A 10551-nucleotide genomic window follows, 5' to 3' on the forward strand; every position below is an offset into this window, starting at 1 on the left:
TTTAACTACAGATTTATTTTGGTGATATTCTAAAAAGCTCTTCTTATCCATTCCAAATTGGGAGACTATTCTGTTAAAAGGGATAAAGTCCAATCCTTCATAGACAGAGCCAGTCCATCACAGGGCAACGCAGAGACACACAGGACAAACAATCATACACACACTCACACCTAAGGACAATTTAGACAGACCAATTAACCTAACAGTCATGTTTTTGGACTGTGGGAGGAAGCCGGAGGACCGGAGAGAACCCACGCATGCACAGGGAGAACATGCAAACTCTATGTAGAAAGATCCCAGGCTGGGAAGCGAACCCAGGACCTTCTTACTGCAAGGCAACAGCTCTAACCACTGCACCACTGTGCAGCCCATGACTACACCCCACCCAAAAAAATATTTCACCAGTCTCCATTGCATTTCAGCAGTTAGATTAAGATGTTAAAAAGACAAACTCATAGCGAGGGGATAAGTGTCATTTTTGATTAACCCTCTCAGACTCAAAATAAGTTTTGATAAAAGGACGAACAACTAAGTCCTTCAGGAGTACTTCTGAGTTAAAAAATGCTCATGAAATATGTATGTGGAGTAACCAGGTAGGAAGGTTTTAACGTTGCAAATCTGCAACGCCTGCCGCAGAGGGTTAAACCACTGTGAATTAATAACGGACACTAGGGGGAGCTAAAAACCAAGCAAAACTATCCCTTTAAGATAACAAGCTGTGGCATCACAAGTGGGTACTTGTTGAAATGCTTGTTTTGGGCACATAGTTCGTAAGTAAACACTGACACAAATTGAAATGATGAGGTTTTTTTTTTCACTTTTGGAGTGTTTATTGGGAAGTAGAGACCCACATGGCAGCACAACCGAATGGAAAATGTGCGTTTTGTAAATGCCCCTTTAAATATCTAACTGAACAGTTGACCCCCAAAAAGCCACTGAATTACATCATAAACCATTTGAATATTATCAAAACAGACACACTGTCCCTATAGTAAGAATACCACCCCAGTCTGAATTAGACTGGAGTCTGAGAAGGTCAAAACACAAAAGCAGGAAGTGCTTGCAAACGTTTATCACAAAGAGCTAAGTCATAAAATGTTACAACATGCAGGTACTTGTGCAAATATTTGGCTTTATGAAGCATCGCATCAAGTTATAAATCTGCTTAACTAAATACCGAAGCAGCTCATAACATGACCGTCTCCACTTGCTGATAGTACGATTTAAACATAAATGACATTCATTTAAATTTATGAACAATCCACTCAACAAACCTGATTCTTTTTAAATGAAAGACTCTCCGATGTCTGTTTACATATATATATATATATATATATATATATATATATATATATATATATATATATATATATATGTGTGTGTGTGTGTGTGTGTGTGTGTGTGTGTGTGTGTGTGTGTGTGTGTGTGTGTGTGTGTACATGTATATTTGTTGCATTAAATCTTTAGCCCATTAATACCAGTGAAGCACAAAATCAGGTTCTTTCTTAAGACAAAAGAAAGGAAATACACCAAACTGTTAAATATAATAAACTATTGGCACATGCACATTCTATTGTTTAACATGAATGTGCTGCACATTCTATTGTTGCAAAAAAAAGATATAAATAAATCAAAGAATTAAACTTTTCAATTTTTTTAAGCTATCACCAAATATTTCAGTCAATCAATCAATCTTTATTTGTATAGTGCCTTCCACTGCCTCTGCAGGAGCCCAAGGCACTGAACATAAAACACAGTGAAAACACAGATAGCAATAAAAAAGAGGTAAAAACAAAATACAGACATAAAATCACCATACCAAATATAAACAAGGAGCATAAACGCATACAACCAGGTCACATAAAAGCCAAACGATAAAAATGAGTCTTCAAACGACTCTTAAAAACCTGTAGTGAAGGTGACAGTTTAATATCAAGTGGAAGATCACCAAAGATTTGACTTGTTTTCGACCAATCACCTGGTTCTGATGCTTCTTGTCTCCGTTTGTTTTGCTGTCAGGGCTTTGCAGCAGCTGCTCTGTTCCAGACGTCCGCTGCTGTCTGAACACTGCCTGACCAGCTCCCAGATTGAATGTGGTGCCAGACATGTAAAAGCTGACGACTGTTGAGCGTATGTAAGGACTGGTGAATGTAGAACGAACGTCTTGGGAAACAAACGTGTATTGTCGCCACACCGCAAAAAACAGATAAGAAACCCCTGAAGGAGGACCGTGACGGTGACCCTCACCTGGCTGCTGAACCGAGGGCAAGAAAGTGACTGTCCATTAGCAACCATTCGCCGCATGTGCCTGCACAGGTAGACTACGGTGGCGCCACTGGATGTCATCATGACAATGAATGAGAAATAGAAGTGAGACTTTTGTATTGAGATCAGAATATGATACAGCTCCACGGGATCGTTCACAGGTACATGCATGCATGTATACTCCGTTATTAAACTGTTATTGGACTCAAAGCTGCCCAGGCTGGAATCCAAAAGTGCTACAGTAAAATCGACACAACTATACAAATGTTCAACTGTCAAAATGCTGAAGATGATCGGTTTTATGTTCTTCTTAATCCAAATGAAATGAGCTTTCTGTGCCGGCACGATCTGCGTGTAGTAAAAAAAAATTCAACCACACGGATGACGTTACGCTGCTGGACCAACAGTAGAGCGAGATGAAAAGTGAGAGCTGAGTGATCCTGTCATTTTCGTTTTGTTCTCCAGAGAAAAGAACTCCAACAATGATCAGCGGGTAAATGATTGTGCTGACAACCAGGGGGGCCAGAAGGAGCTTCAGAGGCTGCTTGATCTTTTCTCCATTAAGCGGAGACAACCTGAGTGAAGTTGGCCCCCCCACCTTCTTCAAATCCAACAAAAGTGGTATCAAACCATTGTGCTACGTTTGTGCTGGTTTGTGCTGCAAAAATTTTCGTTTGTGCTACTATCATTTTAAAGATATTAATAAAAATTTCTGGAGGTCATCAGAGGTCAACCAGCCCCCCCACATTAATGGAATCAAACAAAACTGGTGTCAATCAACTGTTCTACATTTGTGCTGGTTTGTGCTGCTAAAATTGTCGTTTGTGCTGCTTCTGTCTTGAAGATATTAATGAATATCTTTAAAATGATAGTAGCACAAATGAAAATTTTTGCAGCACAAACCAGCACAAACGTAGCACAATGGTTTGATACCACTTTTGTTGGATTTGAAGAAGGTGGGGGGGCCAACTTCACTCAGGCACGGAGACACCATGCAGAAGACGTAGAATGCATTAGCTAGGATGTTTAGAATCCCAAGAGGCCCATTAATAGAAGCCCATGTTAGATAATTCATCTTTGGTTTGGATCGTCACCCCTGGTCTTCACCAAGGAGACTGGGTGTTTGAAAGGAACCAGACAGGCAAGATCTAACTTTGGTAACGACACTGCGGCATTTGCATCACCTGCAAATATATTATGAAAATCAAACACACATGCTTGTAATTACCCAGGAAAAATGTATTACGCAATTATCGTTTTTATTGCTCTACCATCGCCATCACCCTTGATGCTTTACCACCTTACTGATTTAATAAGATCTTGTCTTCTTAAGAAAAACATCAAATAAACACTGACAATAATCCAATAAAACATGCTCTATTTAATCCATCACCTTGTTTCATTTTCTTTCTTATGTAAATAAAATAAACTGTGTAAATTGTCTGCTTGAATCTGGCAAGTGAAATCAGGACGACCATAACTTGTCATGCAGTTGTTTAAATGACACACTGTCGTCCACTACATTAGACCGTTTGACTCAGAAGACCTGTGACCCGATTTGGACATAGAGGAGGATTCTGTTCATTTTCAGAACCAAAATCGGTACAGTTTGTTTACTTTTCTTAAATATTTCATTTCTGTGCTCCACTGGGAGCTCTAAGCTGACGAGTTCTCAGCTGGTCTTAGCTCCATCATGTGTCCCAATATAGTTCAGTAATCTACAGTTTTACTGCTGTGTGTATTTATTGATATAACTCTGGAAAATATTTAACCGACAATTTACCAGAATAAATCTTCCTGATGCTGGAGTAACTCCTTAGCTCAACTCGTTGTTTGCACTAATCCAGGATGTCATGGAGGTTCTAATGTTGAAATATAGAGATCATCTTTTAGATTATATCTGTGTGTGTGTGTGTGTGTGTGTGTGTGTGTGTGTGTGTGTGTGTGTGTGTGTGTGTGTGTGTGTGTCGTAGCTTTCCCAAAGGACTTGTTCTTTCCTTACCGGAGCTAACACGGTTAGCAGTTTTGCTGCAGTCATGCTAACGGGACTTGTCTAGAGTGCGGTTCTAGATGGATTTATAGACGTAGGTTATTATTTTAGATCAGACCTGTTATTTAAAAATGCGTGTAGGACACAGACACATGGCTCAGACCTTTTGCTGCAGCTTTAAACGCAATTTTATGTAATAATTAGGAACATGAAAGTAAACAAATAACAGTTATTCACAATACTAGCATCAGCAGCTAGCTTGTTTTACGTGCTGGAGCGACGTATGCGAAGCACAGTTCTTCACTGTCTGCAGGAGAGGATTTGGATTTTCTGTAATGATTTATGACAAAAGTCCTTAACAAAATAAAAAACTGAACCCAGTACATGTTTATATAGATGGCAAAGTGTAGTTATTTTGCATTTCTACAATTTATTTCTTAAGAGTAAAATCCCTCTACTGTGGATTTAGTTCTGTGTTATAATCCAACCCCTCCTCTTTAATCCGGGCTTGGGACCGGCAAAAGTGACCCAAAAGGGAAACTCTGGCAGAGTTTGTTGGATTTTTTTTTTTTTTTTTTTTGGTTTGGCTTTTTATTCAGATGCTTTCTGAACTTTAAGTTCATCTTTTTCATATTTGTTGTTTAGTTTTGTCTTTAAAAAGACAGTTGTTGTCATTTTCTGTGTCCCTCTGTTCCCGGCCTCCTCCTGTTCTCCTCCAGGTTCTCCTGCTTAGTTCTTTCCACATTTAGTTTACTGAATGCACCTGCCTTCCCTCCAGATCACTCACACCTGTCACCTGTTCCTCTGATCACCTCGCTCTGTGTTTAAAAGTCCTGTCTTGTCCCTCAGTGTTTGCCGGTCCATCGTTGTGAGTCAGCGTTGTTTTGTTCCCTTGTCAGGTTCTAGTCTTTGTGCTCATTATTGAGCTTTTTGGAGGTTGTTTTTTTTTTGGCTTTCAGTTTTCTGGATTTGATTCCTGCATCTAAGTCATTCTTGTTGCCACCTTAATAAAAGGATTTGACCTTTTTCCAACCGCTCTTGCCTCGAGTCATTCTGGGCTTCTGCGTTTTGGGTCCCACCTCCTCCTGCTCAGCATGACAGTTGTTGGCTCTTCAGGAGTCCTAATTCAACGGTTGATTCACACACGTGCCGGATGAGAAGCGTGTCCATTTGCCCTTTTCTGTCAGCTGTTATCTTTTTAAGGCGTAACAGATTTAGGTGTTACGCCTCTGAGCCAGAATCTTCTCCAGAACAGAGTGAATGCTGCCCAGAAACAAGCTGTTTCCTCTCTTACTAAAATGCACTCTGTCTGGGAGAAAAAGGGCGTTGTTGAAGAACCTGAGCTCAGGATGCTCGATGACCAGGCCCCCAAAGCTCCTAACGGCCCTCCTCAGTAAAGAATTAACCTTTTTTCTGTTGCTGTTAATTCTTCCTGGTCGCCCGTATCGCCACGACTGCCGTTCGTTGATGGCGGAAAAGGCTATTCTCATTTTCGGAAAGTCCTTATGGAGGTGGGACAAATCCTTTTGGATCTGAGAAGCCAGTTCCACCGGGGAAACAAGACCCAGATCGTTTCCTCCAGCGTGGACGACCAGAATATCTGGAGGACCGTGTGTGCGAGCCTCGGAGTAAAACCTGGGAAGGACACCGCCCCAGCGCATGCCTCCTTTACCAAACCATTGGACCTTAGCTCTGAGTCCAAAGTTTGTTCCAAACTGCTTCTGAGCCGCCTCTTCACCCCGTCTGATGTAACTGGATCCAATAATCCAGATTACTGGAGTTCGAGGCTGCTCAAACTTGATGGTAGATGCAGTTTTTGGGGGTTCGGAGACACTTTTGGGTCCTGGATCCGTCCCTTTCCTACGACCTTTGAGGCGGATCATAGTGGGACGTTTCTGCTGAGGTGCGCCTTCTGACAGCCTCGGCCCTTTAGCAGCGCTGGGGAAATCAGAGTTCTCGTGACCTCCGTCACTCGAACGCTTTCTTTTCCCCAACAGCTGAATGCGAGGAGTATCCTGGAGTTGGACAGAGGACATCTGTCTTTTCTCCACTAAGGAAATTCTTCGGTACCTTGCCAGCGTTTTATATCTTTGGTCTTGTCGATTAGCCTGTAAAACAGAGGAGTTTTTGCTGGAGATGGATGTTAAACCTCCACTGGTGTCCACAGACGCAGCTGTCTTGAAAAAGACACTTGGTTCCTCAAAGGGCTGAATCTGACGAGACTTGTCAGGTTTTGATGCAGACAGACACAGTTTTTGTGTTTCTGCAAAGCTAGTTCCTCTGTAGCTAGCCAGAAGTTCATATCTGCATCGTTTGTGAAACGACTGTAGCTCAGAGGACCTTAGCCCTGACTGGAAAGCTGGTTGGCTGTTTGAGAGAATAAAGACCATTTTGCACTCTAGGATTTTCGAGCAGTGAATAATTTAGCTATAAATATTCACCAAATGCACCAGATTTCTCTGAAGGAAGCTGTTAAAAGATGTTGTTTACACAAAACCAACAAGTTTTCTGAGAGCAACAATCCGTCCAACCACCTTCTTCAAAGCAAGTCTGATACTGACTGACCACTGACTGCAGACCTATATGTTTATGTCCATGCTGCCAGCGTCAGTCATAAAGGCTTTGTGACGTCATCGCGCCACCTGCGCTTCCGTGCGTGGTGCGCGTGCTACCTTACGTCTGCTGGTACTACGATACGTCTTCTACTGGTGCTACAAGTGCTGTCAGACATGCGTCAACGCTGTGGCCGTCTTGTGTCGGGTTTCTGTCTCCACAGGGTCCGGTCCAGTTGGGACAGAAAGAACGTTTAGCTGCTTCTGCAGGTTCTAATGAAACACTTTTAAACACTAAAGACTAGAAATGTCAGTCCAACCCGTAAATACGAGCTCAATGAAGCACGTAAAAGTAAATACGTGAACTTTGTGCACATGCAGCAAAAACAGTAGAGGGCGAGCGGTATTTAGCGTAGCATGCGGCAGGTCACCATGGCAACAAGAGCTTGCTTCTACGTTACGTAAAAGGAGCGGATCGTCTCTGGCGCTGAATCCAGGAAGTAGAGAAAACAAGACTGACCAGATAAACTTTAATTAGAAAATATCAGGAACATGAAATCAGGCAGATGAAGTCAGTTGTCTTAACCACGGTGTTACAGGTAAATGTAAACCGTCTGTTGGGTCAATGTCGCCCTCTTGTGCCTGTGTGGTGGTACTACACCTAAAATATTGACATTATTCTAATGGTTCTGAAAGAAAATGAAACAACTGTAATAAAACCAGAAAATACACCCATGCACCTAACATCTCCATCACGCTGTTGTAAAAACCATCTCTGACATTTCCTCTCCCTGGCTCGCACTGGTCAGTGAGGCGCTGTCTGCATTTTCACTGCTCATTAATGGCGCCCAGTCAGACGCAAGCACGTGCAGCATGGAGTGAGACACGTGTGTTACAATTTATCTGTACAGGATTTAAAAAACTGACAGTGCTTCACAATAAATCTTAAGGCACCATAGATTAAATTAAGGACATAAAAGCAAAAATAAAATAGATAAAACATAAAGTCATACAGCCAAAATCTAGTTAAAACCATTATACATAAATCAGCTGCTGTTAAAAAATATAGAGATGATTTTATTACTGGATGTAGTATGTTTGTGTCCCTGCTACATAGTTCTGGAAACCCAGTTTTTTTATTCGTTGTTTTTAGTCGTTGAAGGTTACTATAATAGCTTACTGCCTTTGTGTGTTTACCTCTAATCTCATTAATTTTCCTTTTTCTTTTCTGTAAGTGTTTGTGCTGCTCTAGCAAATGAATTTCCCCACTGACATTAATGTTCTATTCTATTCATCCACCTGGGACCAGTGCTCTTAAACATCTCCTGTTGTGTGAAAAACGGGTGTGGGAGCTTCAACACCAGCCCACGACTAGAAGATCTTAGACTGTCCCAGTGTCCCTGTGATGGACTGATGGAGTTCTGTAGCAGCTCCCTGAGACCACACTGAGAAATAAGCATGGGAGAGAGATAGTGGGTGGGGGCTATTTTGATTGAATTTATTATTTATTCATTTTATTTATTTATTTACTTACTTTTTAATCTTCTGAGTGACGTCAGCGTGACGCGTAACTTCATGTTTTACTGCACATCTTGACATGTCATGGCAAAATAATTGGGGTGGCTCGCTCTTGGTCTCTCAGTCTAAGTTGAATTACTGAAATAGATGGACTTTTACACAATATTTACATTTTTCCAGTTTCACTTGCATGTCCTCCATCAGATTTCTAGATTACCTGGTGTGACGTTTCCAAAGTGATGATTTGTGCTGGTCATTGTTACCAAAACATAAAAACAGCTCTCAGCTGGAACCTGTTGGACTCATCTGCTGAAAGCTGAGCTTAACTTTAGCTAAAATTTGGAGGTATGAAAACTACTTGACTCATGAGTCAACTTGTTTATGAATTTTTTTAAATGAAAAACCACCCCAGAGTTGTTACATGCACTGAAGGAAGATACATTATTAATCATAGCAGAAAGCGATTGTTAGAATATGGTAATGGTAAATGGCCTGTATTTGATATAGCGTCTTCTAGAGTCCTAGAACCCCCCCAAGGCGCTTTACAACACAATCAGTCATTCATCCATTCACACACACATTCACACACTGGTGGGGATGAGCTACAATGTAGCCACAGCTGCCCTGGGGCGCACTGACAGAGGTGAGGCTGCCGAGCACTGGCGCCACCAGTCCCTCCGACTAGAATAGAATAGAATGAATAGAATAGAATAGAATAGAATAGAATAGAAGAGATTTATTGATCCCACAGTGGGGAAATTCACTTGTTAAAGCAGCATCAGCACTCACCAGAATAATTTGAAGAGAAATAATAACAAATAGGCAGTAAGCTATTGTTGTAACCTTCGACCACTAAAAACTACAAATAAAAATGTAAAACTTGGGTTCCAGAACTATGCAGCATGCTGTAAGGGACACAGACATACCATGTAAATCCGGTATTGCACAAATATTGAACACATACTGAATATTGCATTGGTGTTATTGTGTACCAGCAGAGGTGGAAAGAGTACTAAAATTTCCTACTTAAGTACAAGTACCAGTACTTTGATAATTTTTTTACTCAAGTACAAGTAAAAAAACTTGCCTAAATTTTTACTCAAGTAAAAGTAAAAAGTATCGTAAATAAAATGTACTCAAAGTAAAAGTTACTTAGTTACATTTTTGTCAGCGTAAAGATGGTTACATCAGTGCAAAACCACAGCACCAGTTCACAACACGCTCGTGTGTGCACGCACACACACGGACACACACACGGTTTGATGGAAGGATTTCTATCCAATCAGTGAGAACAGGACGTGCACATTGATTGGACGAGGTTTTTCTAGGATTGTACGTTTAAACTGTGATTAAAATTATTCTTTATTTTGAAACAAAAAAGTTCATTTTTAGCTCCCATCAGCATGTGAGGTATCTCCATGTTCTCATGACAAAACTCTAACATGAGACTGTGCTCTAACCTGTCACATAACAAGCTAAATGAAAGTCAAACATTTCAGATGGACCGTATGACAGCTGCTAACGTTGGCCCAGCCCTACGTACCTCTACAACAGTTCCTTTATCCATGTCCATCCTAGAGCTCCTCTCTGACCTTCATGCTCATTTAGAGCAGCTGATTTTTAAAGTTAGCAGAGTAGTTGGTAGTGGGTTCACTCACTCATTTAAAGATGTCGGACAGAGACTAAATTCGTTTGAACAGCATGTGTAAATGTGTATTAAAACCTCAGATAAAAAAGATTTTTGGGATTTTGACAGCTGGTATTGTAAGAAAATCTGATGTTTGTGACCGGCGAGGGAAAAACAGAAACTAACTTCCGGTCTAAGCCCTGGGCAGCTGGTGACGTTTCACAAGGAGCTCTGCTGAAACAGCTGTAGTAAACAACGCCTGATTCCGGTGTTTCTGCGTTAGCGTTATAGCAGAGAACATTGTGTCATCAATCAGATGTAGCTTCTGAAGCCTCTGCTAGTCGGTCAGATTAGTTTTTTCTCTGGGATACGGCGACGAGAACGGATATTGGATTACCGGAGAAGTTCAACCGAACTCAGACCCCGCCAGCTGGATATCACTACCAGAGGTGCTGACAACATTCTTTACTATTTTCTGGCTACAGCCCAAAAAGGGTTGTGTTATTCTTAAAATATAAATGACACAGAAAAAAGTTAACAATACACACTTTTTTAGAGCTTGCGTTATTGTGCTGATGAACAGTGGTGCCCTCAAAAGG

General features: G+C 41.1%; 1 pseudogene; it reads right to left on the minus strand.

Annotated features, from left to right (window-relative positions):
- Window positions 1-1772: 1772 nt before the first annotated feature.
- LOC107396240 (uncharacterized) lies at window positions 1773-3422 on the minus strand (annotated as a pseudogene).
- Between the last annotated feature and the right edge of the window lie 7129 nt (window positions 3423-10551).

This window comes from Nothobranchius furzeri, chromosome 14, assembly GCF_043380555.1.
Source record: "Nothobranchius furzeri strain GRZ-AD chromosome 14, NfurGRZ-RIMD1, whole genome shotgun sequence".
NCBI classification, from domain to species: Eukaryota; Metazoa; Chordata; class Actinopteri; order Cyprinodontiformes; family Nothobranchiidae; genus Nothobranchius; species Nothobranchius furzeri.